The 18,760-nt window shown below is 38.7% G+C and overlaps 1 pseudogene; it reads left to right on the forward strand.

Moving 5' to 3' along the window:
- The first annotated feature begins 8,775 nt into the window (after positions 1-8,775).
- LOC126704928 (glucan endo-1,3-beta-glucosidase-like) lies at positions 8,776-18,482 on the forward strand (annotated as a pseudogene).
- Positions 18,483-18,760: the final 278 nt, after the last annotated feature.

The raw sequence follows: 18,760 nt of genomic DNA on the forward strand, positions 1-18,760 counted from the left end.
AATACAGTCTTGTAAGGGTGATTGATAAAGAGTTTGAATAGACAATGATGCAAAATAAAAGTCCTTTGTCTTATTCTTTATAGTTAATTATATGTTCCAATAATCAAAACTTGCCACATTTTTTTTCAATGAATTAGAGCACAATTTTATACTTTTTTGCTCAAAATCTGACCACATCAGTCCATTTATATTACTGTTTATATCCAATATTCTAAATCTAGATCCAAATTCACCAAACCGATATACAAATTCATATAAATAATTGAACCCAAATTCCAAAAGAAGAACGAGAAGAAGAAGAAGATGCCATAGAAGAAGCAACAACTGCAAATCCGCCCAAAATCACCATTTTCTCCACCTAAAATCTTTCTTTTTCCGCCAAATCACCATTTTCTCCACCTAAAATCTCTCTTTTTCCGCCCAAAATTACTGCCTATAATCAAACCCAAATTACAAAAGAAGAAGACGAAAAAGAAAGAAGAAGGAGAAGAAAAAGAGGCACGTACAAGGAAAATTAATAGAGATAAGGAAAAGAAGAAAAAGAAAAATCAGTATGTGTGCTCAGAGAAAAAAATGGAAAAAGAGTATTAGGTGGGGTAGTTGTAAAATAGTTTAAAAAGTGAAGAAAAATATTATTTAAATAAAAGAGTGTATATAATAGATAAATTAATTAAAATATTTTTGTAAAGTATTTATATAAAATAAAATAAAGTAAAATAAGTTCTCATATTAAAATAGGTGAAAAACTTTAGAAGTACTCATCTGAATACTTTTAATCAAAGTTTAAAATAGGAAGAAAAATCATACCCCTGAGTGACATACTTTTGACGGGAAAGAAAGTGGAATAAAAAAAAATATCTAAAAACAAATTTTTCGTTTTCAAACAAGAGTGAAGTTTCAAACATCAGTTTTTCTTCAAAATGATTGACTTAAGATCAGTACGGCTATTTCTTTATTTACTTTTCTGACAGCTGTAGGATTAGGTACGACTTTCCCAAGGTAGTTGTTCCAAACAGTTATGGGAGAAGTCGTGTTCAAGGTACACTATATATGCCTCCGTTTGGATTCACTAAAAAGGGACTGGGTTTGCGTATGACGTTTTTTTTTTTTTTTTTTTTGGATGGGAAATACTAAACTTTATTGAAAATAAATCAAATGGTTACATTTCTGTCTTGCATGCATGCATCTGCTATCATAGTGGGACATTCCTCTAGCCATGCAGAGTAGTCCTCAACAATCCTAGCGTGTTGGGCTAGTAAATGAGCAGGGACATTTCCCTGTCTTTAAACGTGGGTGAACTTCCATTACCTGAAGGATGAGACCCGGTTCCTAACTCCAGCAAGTACATTCACAATTGAAGAGGGCGGAGACTCCAGTCCGTGTAGAGCATTACAAATAATCAACGAGTCCATTTCAAACTCTGCTTCTCTAATACCAATATCCCATGCGAAGTTAACCGGTACCCCTGCCTCCAATGCTTTTGCTTCAGCTTCTATAGCACCCAATGGACATTTCCATTTCTTGCTCAGCGCTGCAATCACTTCCCCGGCGCCATCCCTGATGATAACACCAGCTCCTGCTTGTTTCCTGTTCGTGAAGACTGCACCATCCATGTTTACTTTATAGCACCCTTGACTTGGCGGTTGCCAAGTGACCAGAGGAATTGGGTCCGCCTGGGCCTCTGTTTTTTCCTCATTAGCCAGCCAAAATTCCTCCACCAGGTGCGTGGCACTCCGCACGATTGTTCTACCCATTTTACCTTTCCCACCCATCCGGAGATCATTCCTATCCTTCCAAATACTCCAACAAACCGAGATGAATTTCTCCAATTGTCTAGGCCGATAATGTTCGCACTCCTGTAGGTTCGCCACCACATCCAAAAAGTGCCATTGCGTCGAGATTTCAAATGGTAGAACAAATTTACTATTCTTCCAGACTTCTTTAGCGTGATCACAGCCCCACAACAGGTGATAGACCGTTTCCTCGTTGTGTCCACATAGGTCGCACATTCCGTTCGGTGTGATTCGCCGCTTAGCCAAGTTGGATTTTGTGACCAGAATGTCTCGTCCAGCCCTCCATGCAAAGTGCTTTATTTTCTGTGGGATTCGCAGTTTCCAAATTGTCTTCCATATTTTCCTCCTTGCTGATTCGTCTGAGCAGTCAGCTCTGGTATTATGCGCCTTCTCTTCCAAAGCTAGCACATAAGCACTTTTAACGGTGAATTTCCCACTTCTATTCTCGGCCCAAACTATTCGATCATTAGTGTTGCTGGAGCTTAAGGGAATACCCAAGATAGCTTCCTTATCTTCGGGTAAGAACCAACTGTTTAGCTTGTCAATATTCCACTCCCCTGTTCCTCTGTTTATGAGCTCACAAACCAGAGCATTAGAGGAGTTAGGCTTTTCTGTTGAAATTACCTTATAAGTGCACGGCCTAGGAATCCATTTATCATGCCACACCCTAATCCTGTCTCCATTACCTACTTGCCACCTCATACCCCTTTGTACAATGCTTTGTGCCGCCATTAAGGTTCTCCATGCATAGGATGGATTCCGACCCAATGTCGCCTCTGCAAAGCTACAGTGTGGGAAGTACTTCGCTTTATACACACGGCTAAAGAGAGAGTTGAGATTAGTCAGAAGCCGCCACCCCTGTTTGGCTAAGAGAGCTAAATTAAAGCTTCTCAAGTCTCGAAAGCCCAGCCCTCCTCTGTCTTTTGGCACGCACATCGCATCCCAGCTCAGCCATGCGGTTTTCTTCTCATTTCCGGTTTGACCCCACCAAAACTGTCTATCACACTAGTGAGCTCATCACACAAATTTTTGGGTAGAAGAAAGCAGCTCATGGTATATGACGGCACGGCTTGGGCCACAGATTTAATCAAGATCTCCTTCCCTGCAGGTGTCAATATCTTTTCCTTCCAACCCGATACTTTATTGGCAACTCTCTGTTTAAGCTAAGCAAAAGTATTATTTTTTGATCTTCCCACGAGTGAAGGTAAACCCAGGTAGGCTTTATGAGGTTTAATAACCTGTGCACCAAACATAGATTTCACCCTTTCTTTTACATCATTATTGGTGTTTGGGCTGAAAAACAGAGAGGTTTTGTGGCAGTTTAATTGTTGGCCCGAGGAGGATTCATAAACTTTGAGTTTCCCTTTGATTTCTGTGGCTTCATTCACTGTTGCTCTTCCAAACACTAAGCTGTCATCGGCAAACAATAAATGAGATACTCGAGGACTATTAGTTGAGGCAGCCACCCCTTTTATCACTTTCCTCTGTGCCGCATGGTTTAGCAAGGCAGACAAGCCCTCTGAGCAGATAAGGAAGAGGTAGGGCGACAAAGGGTCACCCTGCCTCAATCCTCGAGTTGGTTGGATTAATCCATATGGCTGCCCATTAATCCTTACTGCATATTTCACAGATGAAACACACTGCATCACAGTGTTAATCCATTTATGATGAAAGCCCAGCTTCTTCATGATCTGCTTCAAGCATTCCCATTCAACTCGATCGTATGCTTTGCTCATGTCCAGCTTTATGGCCATCTCACCGCATTTGCCTTTCTTCTTCTTGCTTATATGGTTCATCATCTCATGTGCCACCAAGACATTGTCCGTGATGAGACGTCTTGCCACAAAAGCACTTTGGTTCTCTCCAATAATTTCCTGCAACACCAATTTCAACCTGTTCGCCACCACTTTTGAAGCTATTTTGTAAGCCACATTACATAAGGAAATCGGTCTATAATCAGTCACCTTTTCCGGATTCTTTACTTTGGGAATAAGTACAATATGAGTGTCATGGAATTTTGGGGGAGATACTCCATGGTTTAGAAAGTCAAGTGCAGCGAGAATTACAATAGATTTAACAATAGGCCAAAAATGATGGTAAAATAAAGGTGGCATACCGTCTGGTCCAGGAGCCGTTAAAGGATGCATTTGTTTCAGGGCCTTCTCCACCTCCATAGCATGAAAGTCTTGTGTGAGAGTAGAGTTCATCCTTTCGGTGACCTTGGGCTGGATTGCATCAAGCATCTCTTGCTCCACCTTCGGCCTTGAAGTAGTGAAAAGTTCCTCAAAGTAGCTCACGAACTTCTGACCAATTTGATCTCCATCCTCTATCCATCCATTGTCTGCATCCAAAATTCTGCTAATAGTATTCCTCTGGAACCGGTTTGAGGCTTTTGTGTGAAAAAATGTGGTATTTCTATCCCCTGCCTTCAGCTAATTATTCCTGCTTCTTTGGCGCCACATTTCCTCCTCAAGTCCAAGCCACCTGTTAAGCTCCACTTTTGTTGCATGGATTTCTTCCATATTCACAGCATTACACTTCATGGCTTCAAGCATTTGGAGTTTTTTCTGTAAGTCAATAGCATGCTTCCCCACGTGCCCAAAGGTATTTTTATTCCAATCCCTTAATGACTTTTGACACTCCTCCAGACAGGCTTCCAAAGGCCATTGTGAGTGACTTGTATAACCCCTCTCCCAAGCCTCCCTTACCACATTTTTACAACCATCATCTGCTAGCCACATGGACTCAAATCGGAACAGCTTTGATTGCCGCTTCTGCTGCCTTGGAAAGTTGGTTACCTTGAGCACTAGAATGCTATGATCAGAAACTAAATTGGACAGGTGGTGGAGCTTCACCAAAGGAAAAACACCTGCCCAATCAGTGGACACCAATGCCCGGTCAAGCCTTTCTCGCACCCACCCTCGCTTACCAAGACGTCTACTCCAAGTGTAATCTGAGCCCACATATCCCAAGTCTCTCAATCTACATTTATTAATCGCCTCTCTAAAGCATCTCATCTGCCCCTCTGGTCTAACTCCACCACCAATTTTTTCCTTGGCAAACATTATTTCATTGAAGTCTCCCATGCATACCCACGGCAAGTGACTACGATGACTGAGATCCTCCAACAAAGTCCATGATTCACTTCTCTTTCTTGTTTCCGGGTGGCCATAGAATCCGGTGAACCGCCATTTTTTCATCCCCTGCTCTTCAGACACAATTGCATCAATATGCCCCGGAGAATATGACAATATGTCAACCTGCAGTGAGTTCTTCCACAATAGTGCTAACCCTCCAGCCCTACGTATACTTGGAACCACCAATCCTTGCTGCCTTTCCACCTTCTGTTTAACTCCGTCCATCTCCGTAACATCGAACTTAGTCTCCATAAGAAAGACTAAGGTGGGATCTTTCTCCAACACCACTCTTTGGAGCGCATTAACTGTTAGGGGGTTCCCAAGCTCCCTACAGTTCCAACTGATGGCACTTATTGTGCCCGGCGGGGCTGCGCAGCAGCCGCCGCCGATCCCAACTGTTGTACGAAGAGCTTACCGAGTTCCTTAATCTCACCAGCCACTTTAATACTTTTCCCATTGTCTTCTTCATTTTCTAGTTCGGCTAAGGGTACTCTTGTTCTTCTTTTAGTTCCTGTAATAGCCATTTCAATCTCCATGGCTCCGTCTACTGTGTACTTCTCTTCATGAGGTTGTGTTTCCTCATCCGGTTTCTCCTCTGTTCCACGAACCTCTCTGTTTTCTTTCATCTTCCTTTGGTTGCCACCTTTTGTTTTCTTCATACTTTGGGCCTTTTTAAATTTTGGAGAAGGCAACCCCAAATTAGAATTAATCCCAGGATGAAAAAGGCTCACGTTCCCTATTTGTTCTTGCATGGGCTTAAGAGTAATGCTTTGAGGCCCAACATTGGTTGGTTGGGCTTGGGATTCCTCATTCGGCCCAAGTGCATGGCTCTTCCTACTCTGTTGCAGTGCATTTTCCTCCAAGACGTGCGCACTTTCCTCCCTTCCCAAAGATGCTTCCTGATCTGTTACTGACTCTATACCGGGAATGTTACCATTAATGGCGGCATCTAATTCCCAGATTTGCTGCTCAAAATTTGAAATATGCGAAAAATCCGGATTTTTAATGCAGTCGTGGTTTAGTGAACCTGTTCTCTCCTCCACGTCAGCCCTAGGGATCATCATCCTTCCCATCTCGTCTGGCCTGGTTTCATCGTCGTTCGTTCTTGCCAGCGTCGAAACCACATGGCCATCCGATCTCCTTTCCATGTTCTTCTTTGCACCCACGCCAAGTCTGGTTCCTCCATCTTTCTCTGCCGTAACTAGCTGGGGTTTTTGGGTTTTGTCTTGCGATGCTCTTAACCATGGACCAAACTGTTTCTCTTCTGGCCGTAATGTATCCTTACTTCGAATCCATTGCAGGCAGTCCTTTTCATCATGGTCTACCTTCCCACATAGATAGCAGAATACTGGGAGTCTCTCATATCTGATATCCACCCATTTTAGCCCGTAATCACCGAGTCGCACCTTACGGCCTCTACATAGCGGCAAGGAAACATCCATAAGAACCCTTATGCGCAGAAAGCTCCCCAAGCAAAAACCTTTCCCATTGGCATCCACCTTCTCCACCTCCCCTAAGGTTGCACCGATACTCATACCCACTTCCTTGGTTTGACACATCGTGGGCAATCCATGTAGTTGGACCCAAAATGGCGACCTGTCAAACTTAAGATCTTTCACCGCCTCTCCACGCACCAACTTATGGAGGATTAGTAGGTACTTATCAAATGACCATGGACTAAGTAGCAGCACCTTCTCTATATCTTCTTTCTTTTGGAATAGAAACATTACCTTATTCTCTCCCAGATCGCTAACCTCGAAATTGTGCTCCGTCCTCCAAACCGATCTCATCACTCTGACCACGGAGTCCAGATTTATCCTGCGCTTCGTGCAAAACTTCCCGATGAGGACAGGTCCGTCCTCCATCAATGGTGCTTGTATTGCAACTTCAACATCTTCTCTTACCGACAACTTCAGCCTTGCACACCTATCTGTTAACTCTTCCATGTTAGCTATGGAAAATAAACGATTCTACCGCTTGCATGGAGAGAAAGTTTGCCTACAAGGCAACCCTTATGCGATGCTAGCCACTTTTTTCACCCCTAGGGTTTCCAGAGAAACCTAGACAGAAAACCGGTGCATATGACATTTTATATACGGGGTCTTTTACATTATTTACAGAACTGTAAGTACAATATTGAGAAGAAAAAAACTTTAAAATTTGGTCTTACATGACACTATTTATATATAAAAATTATTTCACTATAGTATTTTTTATTTTTAACAATAAGCAGTATCCAAATAGAGAGAAATGAAGAAAAATAAGTCTTTTTGCTGCTTGGATAGCATGAAAGAAAAGAAAATGAGCTAAATTTGATGGAAAAACATATCATTTGAGTCTCATTTTTCCCTTCCCACAGTTCTTTTTCACTCCTCTTGCATTCTCTGCCCTCAAACTAAACGCAGGGATAATCACTCATTCAGCTGAGTAGTACAATTAAGTTCACATAATTTTATTTATATTTATTTAATTAGGATTATCTCTGCAATGTGTAATTCGTTAGTTTCCCTTCAAGACAATTTATTGCGAAAACAATTGATTGAAAATTTTGAAATTCCCAACATGAGTAATGTTCAATTAAAAATTTTGTTTCAATTTTATTCATATCGTCAACAAGAGATAAATAAATAAAGAACTTAAATAATTTAACCATAACACAATTATTTAATTGATATATTAAGTAATATAATATTAATTTATATATATATATTTTCTTTTACTTTGTAGGGTAAACTATAAAGTTGGTCTCTATTCTTAACATCATTTTTTAATTTGGTTATTAACCTTTTAATTGTGTCAATTTGGTCTATAACATATTTAGTGCTGCATGTATCAATTTAGTCTCTACCATTAAGTGTTGAATGGAAAATATTGATGCGGCTAATTGCCCAAATGAAATATTATCTTTTTACCACATCAATTGCCAATTAAACAACCACGTCATTTTTTATTAACCCAAATTTATGTTCCACTTTGGTTAAAGTTTGGGGAAAAATCTTAAATCCCTAACTCCCTGTCTCTCTCATCAGATTACTCAAACCTCTTCTTCACCCTCACTGTCCTCTAACTGCATAAAGCAAACATGAGATGAGATAACAAAAGACAGATTCAGTCCAAGTGATCTATACTCAAGAAGTATCATCTTAACAAATATATAATGTGCCTCATTTCCATATCAAGCCAGTGAAAAGGAATCCGACATTACAACTGAATAAAATTGATAAAAGAACACAAACAAAATTACAACAAACAAAGAGTGAAGAACAGGACCTTCAACAATCTCTTTCCTTTTTCTTCTATTGCTTAAAACAAACAACCGGATTTATTTTCACCGTAATCCTCTCTGTTTTGGCCAATTAAATAAATGAAAGAAAAGGAACGTTAGCAATTGTTAGTTGTATATGTACACTTATAATTATAAACCCACACATCAAAAAAAGCAAATTCAAGTTTCTGAGACTACGGTATATGGCATAATAATTGGATTTGAATGGACTTTTTCCAAATTCTTTAGTAGCTAGTGTTTATGTACTTCAAATGGCTGTATTTTACCTTCTCTGTCGTGATGGCTTTGTTTGTGACATGACAACAAATTACTGTCTTGCTTTCATAACATCCTTTGCCTTTATGAAATATGGAATCTAAAACTCTGTTTATTTTGAAGTAAAATATTTTTGGAAATATGTGAGTAAAATATAGTTAAATTTGTAAAATATTTTATGTTAACTGTAAAATTCTTTATAAAAAGTTGTAAAAAGTTTTATCTTTAAAAATTTGGCAAAACATTTTCCAAAAACACACAGTGGCTTCCTTTCCTCCATTTGGTCACTAGGTCACCACATTTGATGGCCGAAGACACTGCTCTGGTGCCCAGTGTCAATGGTCTAGTGGCCAAAGACTTCGCAGCGGTGACTAGTGACGGCAGTTCGATGGCTAGAGACTCCACTCTGGGGACTAGTGTTGTTAGTCCAGTGCCCGAAGTCTTTGCTCCGGGGACCGATGTCGTCAATCCAATGTTGGGAGACTTCGCTCCAATAACCGGTGCCAGCATTCTAGTGCCAAGAGATGCCTCATCAGAGATTGATGCTAGCAATTCAGTGGCAAGAGACATTGCACTGCAACTGGTGCCAAGGTCCAATAACCAAGGACTTCGTTTTGTCAACCAATTTTGTTAGTCCAATCACCAGAGATACCGCTTAGACGACGATCATCGACAATCCAGTCGTTAGAGCCATTACTTTGACTGTAGGATCCAAGAGTCAGGTGATTGGACCTTCGACACCAACATTTTTGGTGTTGAGCCAGCATAATGTATTTCTAAATTTGGTAACTTGTGCACAAACATAAGAAGTTTAACTATGAACTATGATATATGCTTTGCTCTTGAAACCCACAGAGTCAACAACATATGAATTCCATGGCATAAATTACCTCATCAGCCTGCATTTTCAACCTAAAAACATTAACTTAAACTGTAAACAGAGCTAAAGGCAGCATAATTACATACATACCTTGTTGTTTTCAAGTTGAAGCTCCACACTTTTAACTTACCACATGCAACAAAGAAGTAAGAATTGTCAAGTCCTATTTGTTGACTTATAGTTATAGATCATCCACTCAAGCTAAGCCACTAAATAGGGTTGAACTTCTAGATTTCACATCTCAGGCCAATAATTCTAGATCATTTGTTCATGTAAGGCACCAAACCATGATAATGAACATTTTACAAAACATGTTATAATTTGGGAATTTCCATGAAAATCGAGCAAATCCATTTTCTTTGGTAAAATAACAAGAATGATTTAAACGATGTAGCACCAAGCTTTCTCAAAATATTTCAACATGAAACTACATACTATTTACTGTGAGCTATCAAAACACCATTCCAAAACTTGAAAATCCAACCCAAGGCCACATGACATTGCCATCACAAAGACGGAACTTATCTACCGTCACAAAGACGGAACTCATCATCGACACACAATCAGAACTATATGCCATCACAAAGACAAAACTAATATGCCATCACAAAGACAAAACTCAATAACCATTACAAAGATGGGTGCTAAGATACCAATGTCACATAGACTATAGTATCTAGCTAGGTTTCACCAGGTAATGACATGTCACATCACATGGGTAGAACATAAAGAGCTCACAAATTACCTTTAATTCAAAATACGTAATTCACTTCCAAGTAGTTTCATAAAATATTTGGATACCCAAGATATTCACAAGGTTCTCAAAGCCTTCAACTCATTTCTTGTCAAAAATATGTATTAATTTCCCAAATAACATAGGTCAGGATAAAGCATCTTTATATTTTGCATGTAATGCAATAAATCCATAAAATCCATTCTCAAAAATTTAATCAAAGATGCTAGTCTTTTCCATGCTAACAAATCATGCAATTCCCCATATGCAATAAGAATATGCACTTTCATATATAATCATATATAGTAGGGTCACATCACAACACTTTTTAGAAAAACATAGTTCTATAAATAATTTTCCAAAATGTGTTTGACCCAAAACCGATGTTTATGCAACAAGGTTATTTTCCAAAAATCCCATTAAAAAGCTACTTATGTTGGAAGGCCAACCAATTTTACTTCAACCGGGTACCACCACCTAAGCAAGCAATCCAATTATTAGGTCTATCACCAAGAATCTTGAAACCTAGTAACATAATGATCGAGCCTATCAATAACAAGGCCTATCACAAAGTACCTTCAAACTTGTCTCCATAAATCGAATGGTCCCCTAAAATCAAATCATGGGCCTAAAGCCTAACTTGACTATCCCAAGGCACCTATTCCCAAGGGACATCAAACAAGCATACAAGTGATCCAAAGGACCATAACACAACCAAAGCATTTTAATACACTATTGCAAGAGATTAAACCAAACCATTATTAAAATTAACTAAGTAAAACACATGTCGAAGAAAATTCAAGAATTTATAAGCCAACCCACTCAAAAAAGGTTTCAAGTAAATTCCACAAAATCCCAACATACTCATCATACTTTCAGATTCACTACACAACAGGTCAGCCCTTTTGTAAAAATCGTTTGGTCCATGAAAAGTTATCTAATTAACTTGAAATTAAATAAGCATAAGCTCTTATATGTCTAGTATGTACCATCAAAAATTCAGCTCAAACTAATTTGTCTATAATTTATTAAAATCCCGTAGTGCATTTGACTCAAAAGAAAATACTAAAATTTTAACACTATGCCAAAAGCTTTGAGACTTTATTAACCATGTGTTAGCTCAAATTAACAACTAGGATTATAACCCATAACGTCATATAACAATTATCATGAAAACAAATCAAGCAATCCAACCCCAAAACTCAAAGATGCAATATACCAAACACTTGGCATGCACAAGCACATTCTCAAACCACTATGGCAAGTAATAGTTAACATTAGGGGTGTAATCGGCTCGGTTCAGTCGGTTTTTTTTAAGTGTCGACCAATCGAAACCAAAATTTTCGGTTTGTGAAGTTCTCAACCGAAATCAACCGAAGTAATTGGAAATCAATCGGTTTTGGTTGGATTTTGATTTCGGTTGGTTTTTTCGGTTTCCTTTTCTCATCTATTTTATAAGAAAGCAAACAAAGAAAAAAAATAAAGAAAATTGATCTAGAGAAAAGAAACAAAGAACAAACGCAAAATATAAACCCAATAAACTAAATCCAAGCAAAAAGAGTGGTAGCACTTCTTCTAATATCCAATGGCTTCTCATCTAGTCTTTAATAAAGAAACCAACTAGCACAAGCAGCCAAGTACATGGGTTTTTTCAAAACCCTAACTTTATTTGCATATAAAAATTGAAAAAATAGCATTGATTCAATATTAAACAAACCCAAAATATATATTTTTAATAAAAAAGAGAAAATTATGGAGAAATGAGAGAGAGAGAGAGAGAGAGGGTCATCATGAGAATGAAAAGATCAGGCCAGCGTAGGAAGGCCGATGTGTGGAGGCCAGTGTAGGAAGGCTGACATGTGGAGGCGGCATATGGAGTGGTGAGAATGGAAGGCTGGAGAACGGAGGCTGTGAGAGTGAGAGTAAAAATGTGTGGGCTGTGGGTTGGGTTTTTAACTTTTGTTTTTATAGTTAAATTAGATTAAGTTTAATTAGGTTAATTAGATATCTAATTAGTAATTAGTTTAATTATAGTTACTTATTCTAAAAATAAAATGATAACACGGAAAAGGGAAAAAGGCTGGATCATACTATTCCTATGATTCATTAATTCCTATCAAAAACAAAAAAGAGGCCAGATCATATATAAGAAAAAAAGAAAGGCCCAAATGGTTTTAAAGAAAATGAATAGGCCAGATATGTAGGCAGGCCCAAATATGTATAGGAGGCTCGAGGCCCAAATATTATATATTTAATATAAATTATATTATTATAATTCATTTCGATTTTGGTCGATTCAGTGCATTCAAGCCTGCCACCAAAAACCGAATTGAATATTTTCAATTTTAAAAATTCAAAACTGAACTTAAAATGAACCGAAAATTTGGCAATGGTTCGGCTAATTTCGGCTGGTTTTTCCGGATCGTCGGTTTTTGCACATAACAAAAATCAACTTCTTAAACATAACAAAAATCATTCCAACAACTCAACTCAAAACAGAAAAATCATCATAAAACACACAAAAGTCAACTCCTCCTTCCTCCAGTAAACCAAGTGCCCAAAGCCTTCATGGTTGAATACCATAATACCAACTATCACATACCCACACCTCAAAACCACCCCCAAAAATTGTAGTTAAGACTACCAAAGTGTTATTCCCAACCATTGGATCAACCCCACACAAGCATTGAGCCATAAACGAAATAATCAAGGAAGTGGGTCAAGGGAGGAAGAGAACGTGTAGGCTTGGGGGGTGCCGCGGGGAGGGGGGGGGGGGGGGAGGGTGGGTGTGGCTAACTTTTGGGAGGGGCTTAATTACAAGTTTGCTCCAAAAATATCTTGTGGTAAATTACCACTTCACCATTAAGGTTCCTCACATATTTCATTTGGCCCCATAAATCACTTAAGTATTCATAAGTCCTCCATAAAATAGTTAAAAACACAAATAAAAATAAAAATAAAAATAACTCCAATTTAGATATTATTCCATTTCAAAAGAAAATTGCTTTAAAGAAAAATATTTTGGGGCGTTACAAGGACTATCCAACAAGTTTGTGGAAAATGAAAACTCAGGAAATCCTAAAAAAGCCTTGTACATAGACAACATAAAACCAAAGAGAGACAATCTCTTTTTAACTTTTGCAACATTCAATTTCAATGGAGTGATTGACTGGGAAGCAGGACAATTAGTTATAGTATGGCGTAAGGCCTTTAAATTCCTACTGTAAGCCGCTTGCATTGCAGAGTAATCCAAAAGTTGAAAAACTAGTGTTTGGTATTGACTTTCCTCTCTTCCATGGCTTCATTTTATGCAATGAGGAAGAAACCTTTACGGCCGCAATCGTGCTACTTCTTGGGCTGTTGTCTAGCCCAGAACATAGAGGTTTTTATTTGTCACACACACACACATACTAAAGTCTCTAGGTTCCATCATACAAGCTTAGGCTGAATAGTACATATTGAGTATACTTTTTTTTTGAATTTTAATTTCATTTTTAAAGATACAATAGGATTTGAAATTTATGTTCTCCACTTTATGATCATTGCTCTTTATCATCGATACTATACACCAATAGATTTCTTTTATATATAGGCAGGATTTGAATCCAAATCTTTTATGTTAGCTGAAACTAGGTGGAATAGACTTAGAACTATAAAAATTATTTTCCTATATTTGATACTCTTTGAATCTATTCTCAGTGAGTTTGCACAATCCTTAGGTGGTTGCTATGGAGGGCAAGGCACTGCAAATAATTTGCCACCTGATTCAGAAGTTGTAAGTCTCTGCAAAGCATACAACATTAGAAGGGTACACATTTACTCTCTGTATACAGAAATTCTCCCAAGTCCTCAGAGACTCTAACATAGATCTCATTGTTGGCCTCCCTAATGATAGCCTCCAAGCCCTTGCCAGTCCTTTAGCTGCAGTTGATTGGGTCTAGATGAAAATTTAGAAAGACTATTCTTCAAATGTCAAGATCAAGTGCATTCAAATTAATTTCTGTAATTTTTTATAATTGGTATTTTTATGTAATTTTCATTATTTTAGGTTTAGTGTTGAATATTAGCAACGCGATGTGTTATATCATGTTGTGTATGCTAGAGTGGATGCGGAAGATAAAGCATAGAAGAGGAACATTGAGAACACGAGGGTTACGTGGTTCAGCCTTGACGGCCTACGTCCACGGAGGAATCCCTTAAGGGCTACATCTTTATTGTATGAGAGTGTAGTACAATAATGTCCTGTGTTACAATGAATCCTAACATGAGTATATATAGGCGACTAAACCCTAGACTACTAGTATAAGCAGGAATGGGCTTGGGCCTATTACATTGGGCTAATATGTCTAATATATATCTCTAACACCCTCCCTCAAACTCAACGCGGAAGCTTGATGAAGACTTGAGGTTGGATAAGTATGAGAAGATCACTTGAAGATGCCTTGTAGAATGCCTTTGAAGAAACCACAATGAAGAATGTGCCAATTGTCCAATTTCGAAGCTTCAAATGAAGAAACGGAGGCCAAAATTGGAATCTACGCGAAAAACTGAGCAAGATAGGCCCTTTTGGAAATTTTGACTTTTGGTCAAAGGTCAACGCAAAAAGTCAAAGTCAACTGGTCCAGAGTCAAAGTCAACAGTCAAAGTGCTCACGGGTCAGATCCGGGTGGTCCGGGTCGGGTCGGTCCGGTCAACGGTCAGCTAGGTGACGTGGTGCTGACGAGACGACACTGCTGACGTGGCTGATGACGTGTCGCTGACGTGGACTAGGGCTGATGTGGCATGCTGACGTGGATAGGTGACGTCACACATCATTAGCAGCAGCTCTTCGGCGCGTGTTCTATTCCACCGGCGCGTGTCTGGAACTTCCGAAGGCGCGTGGAGGCGCGTGCAAGGGAGATTGATGCTCGGACTTCGGTGGTTTGGCAGATCGGCGAGCTACGAGTTCGTCATGGCGGCGCGTGTAACCATAGGAGAATCTGACCCTGTGAAATCGGCGGCGGCGCGTGGAGAAGTCGCTAGAAACTGCGCTAGCGCGTGGTGGCGCGTGCAGCGTCGTATGACCACCAGATTCTCAGGCCAAGTGGATCGGTGGACGACAAGGCCGGCTTGGCGGCGCGTGTGACTGAGATCCGAGTTGGGAGTCGAGAATCTTCGGCGGCGCGTGTGAGAGTTCCAGGAGCCATTGGTCGCGCGTGGTGGCGCGTGCGGCTGCCGTTGGAGGTCGGGTTTCTGGGTTTTGGTCGCGATATGCCGTGGAGCACGTATGTCTTGTTGGTTTCATCAGGCGAAGGCTTGATGTGCACAGATCTGATATTGATGTCACGAGTTTGCTTGAGTTTGTTGGATTTTGACACAGCACAGAGCCATGGTGGCTGCGAGATGCCGTGAAGTCTAGATCCGGCAGAGAAATATGTGTGACTTCAGATGGTGGTATGCACGTGTGAATCTTCTTTGCTGTGTGACTTCAGATGGTGGTATGCACGTGTGAATCTTCTTTGTTGTGTAGAGATGTTTGTTTGATGCCAAGAACGGAGTTTGGCTCTGATACCATGTTGAATATTAGCAACGCGATGAGATATGCCATGTTGTGTATGCTAGAGTGGATGCGGAAGATAAAGCATAGAAGAGGAACATTGAGAACACGAGGGTTACGTGGTTCAGCCTTGACGGCCTACGTCCACGGAGGAATCCCTTAAAGGCTACATCTTTATTGTATGAGAGTGTAGTACAATAATGTCCTGTGTTACAATGAATCCTAACATGAGTATATATAGGCGACTAAACCCTAGACTACTAGTATAAGCAGGAATGGGCTTGGGCCTATTACATTGGGCTAATATGTCTAATATATATCTCTAACATTTAGGACATTTATTTCCTTCTTTTTAGGTGCTCTCAATGTTGTTTAGTCAAAATAGGGTTTTATATGCTTTCGTTGCCACCTCAGGGTTTCTGGTTGCCCTAGTTTTCTTTTTACTATTTAAACGCATTGTAGGCTCCAAAAGCAATTCAGCTTTTAGACTATTATCAATAAACAAAGATGTTTTGTCAATTTTCTTCTCTGGTGGATTCCAATTTTTATCACCTTGTGGATTCAAGGAACCCCTCATGTATTTGAGGTTTACTAACCTGGAACTAATAGTTTAGTTTCAGCCCGTCAAAGAGAGTATCAACTGTGCTTTCTTTAGGTTTCTACGACATCAATTGGTATCAGAGCCTTGACTTACCCTGGTCTAATTGCTAACCGGTGAGATAGTAACCACCACCACAACATTGACGAATAACTTAGTGAGTATAAGGTGACGTATAACAAGCACTCACAAATATCTATGCTAGGATAGCACCGTTGAAGAATGGAAACAATGGGGATAACTAGGGTAGAGACATAACTCATGAGCAACCTATTGGTAAGCAAATCTCATATAGGCCTTATAAGAGAATTGCAAGTTTTAATGGTTATTTTTTAAAAGAAGATTTTCTTGATTGGTTACTTGAACTAGAGGATTTATTTGACTTTGAGAATATTTCTTATGAGAGAAAAGTTGGACTTGTTTTGTGTAAACTTAAGTATGCCTTATGTTGGTAGGAACGAGTACAATCTAATAGAACCCGACAAGGTCAACACAAAATTCGTTCATGGTCAAGGATGAAAAAGATGCTTGCTATCAAATTTTATCCTTTGGATTGTGATGAACTTTTATACAAAACAAGATTATCATTATTGGCCAAGAAGTTCATACTTGAGTTATTTTGAAGAGCCAAATATTCCACCATTAAGGGAAGAATTGCATGCTGAAAAAAATACCTTTCTTGGAGAATATGTAGAAGTCAAAGAAGAAAATATAGAGATTTCTAAGGAAATTAATGAAAGTCTTATTATAGAAAAAGGACCTCAAGTCAAGATTATGGAAGAGATTGATGAAAAGCCTATTATAGAGAAATATCTTGAAGTCGAGATGGCATAGACAATTGAGGATGAAGTTGAAGAGAAATTTCAAGGCTCTCGATAAAGTCAAATTAGATGATTGCAACATTCAAGCTCCTGTTATTTTTGTGGGAGACACCGAAACAAAGTTTACTAATTTTATTGTAATGGAAAGATTTGATTTGATTATTGACTTTTATTTGGTGAATATTGTCAATTGCTTGAAGATCAAGGGATAAGAAGTTCAAGTTGCTCAATTGATTACTTTCAAGTTTGGCAAGAAGACAAGGAAGATGAAGTATTCAAATTATTTGTTCTCTTGTCATGGAAGATTTCAAATTTCAACCATCAACTCTAGGACGAGTTTGTTTCAAGTGGAGGGGTCTGATGTAGGACAAAATATTCAAATTAATTTCTATAATTTTTTATATTTGGTATTTTTATGTAATTTCTGTTATTTTAAGTTTAGGGCATTTATTTCTTTCTTTTTAGGTGCTTTTAATGTTGTTTAGTCAAATTAGGGTTTTATATGCTTTCATAGCTGCCTTAGGGTTTCTAGTTGCTCTAGGTCTTTTTTTTACTATATAAACACATTGTAACCTCCAAAGGCAATTCATTTTTCAGACTATTATCAATAAACACAGACATTTTGTCAATTTTCTTCTTTAGTGGATTCCAGTTTTTATCACCTTGTAGATTCATAGAATCCCTCGAGGATTCAAGGTTTATGACCCAGGAGCTAATAGTATAGTTTCTATCCATCAAAAAGAGCATCAAGTGTTCTTTCTTCAAGCTTCCACGATATCAGAAATGAAGTAAACCCAACTAGTGAAATAGCTCAGTTTGTTCTTCCAACAATGCAAAACATTTACAAAGCAATTACAAATGCTGGTCTCCAAAATCAAATCAAGGTCTCGACCGTAGTGGACACAAATTTGTTGGGTGTTTTTGATTGTCCATCAATAGTTGCTTTTAGTGACAATGTAAGGCCATTCATAGAACCAATCATTGGGTTCTTGGTTAGCAGTGGAGGTGAAGGCCAATTGGAGTTAAGTACAACAACTATGTATTCTATCTTAGAGTTAAGTACAACAACTAACCAGTACCCTACGCCTTATTCAGAATTTATGGTACAAGATGGCCAATTGGAGTACAAAAATCTATTTGATACCTTGATGGATGCTATGTATTCTATACTTGAGAAAACAATAGGAGGAAGTTTGGAAATCATTGTATTAGAAAGTGGATGGCCATCTACTGGTAGTGTTGTGGAGACTATTGAGAATGCAAGCACATATTATAGAAATTTGATTAATCGTGTGAAAGGAGGGACTCCAAAAAGGCCTGCGAAGGCTATAGAAACTTATTTGTTTGCCTCGTTTGATGAGAACCTAAAGACTAGAAATTGAGAGACATTTTGGCCTATTCTATCCTAACAAACATCCCAAGTATAATGTTAGTTTCAATTAAAAGGTTCACAATGGGGTGTAATAAAGGCCTTCTCTAAATACTATTTTAAAAAAGAGTGGATTTTGTACGTTTACTGTGGCCTTGGCATTGTATTAAAGTGAGGGTTTTAGACACCAGTTGTCTCAAATTTTATCAAATATTAACCCAATAATTAATTAAATTAATTATGCAATAAATCTGAATCAATAAAACATCAAGCAAGCAAATCACATTAATACCAAGAATGATGGCCCAGGAAAACTTTTGAAACTGTGGTTTCAAAGTAAAAAATTTGGGAA

Source organism: Quercus robur, chromosome 11, assembly GCF_932294415.1.
Source record: "Quercus robur chromosome 11, dhQueRobu3.1, whole genome shotgun sequence".
Taxonomy (NCBI): Eukaryota; Viridiplantae; Streptophyta; class Magnoliopsida; order Fagales; family Fagaceae; genus Quercus; species Quercus robur.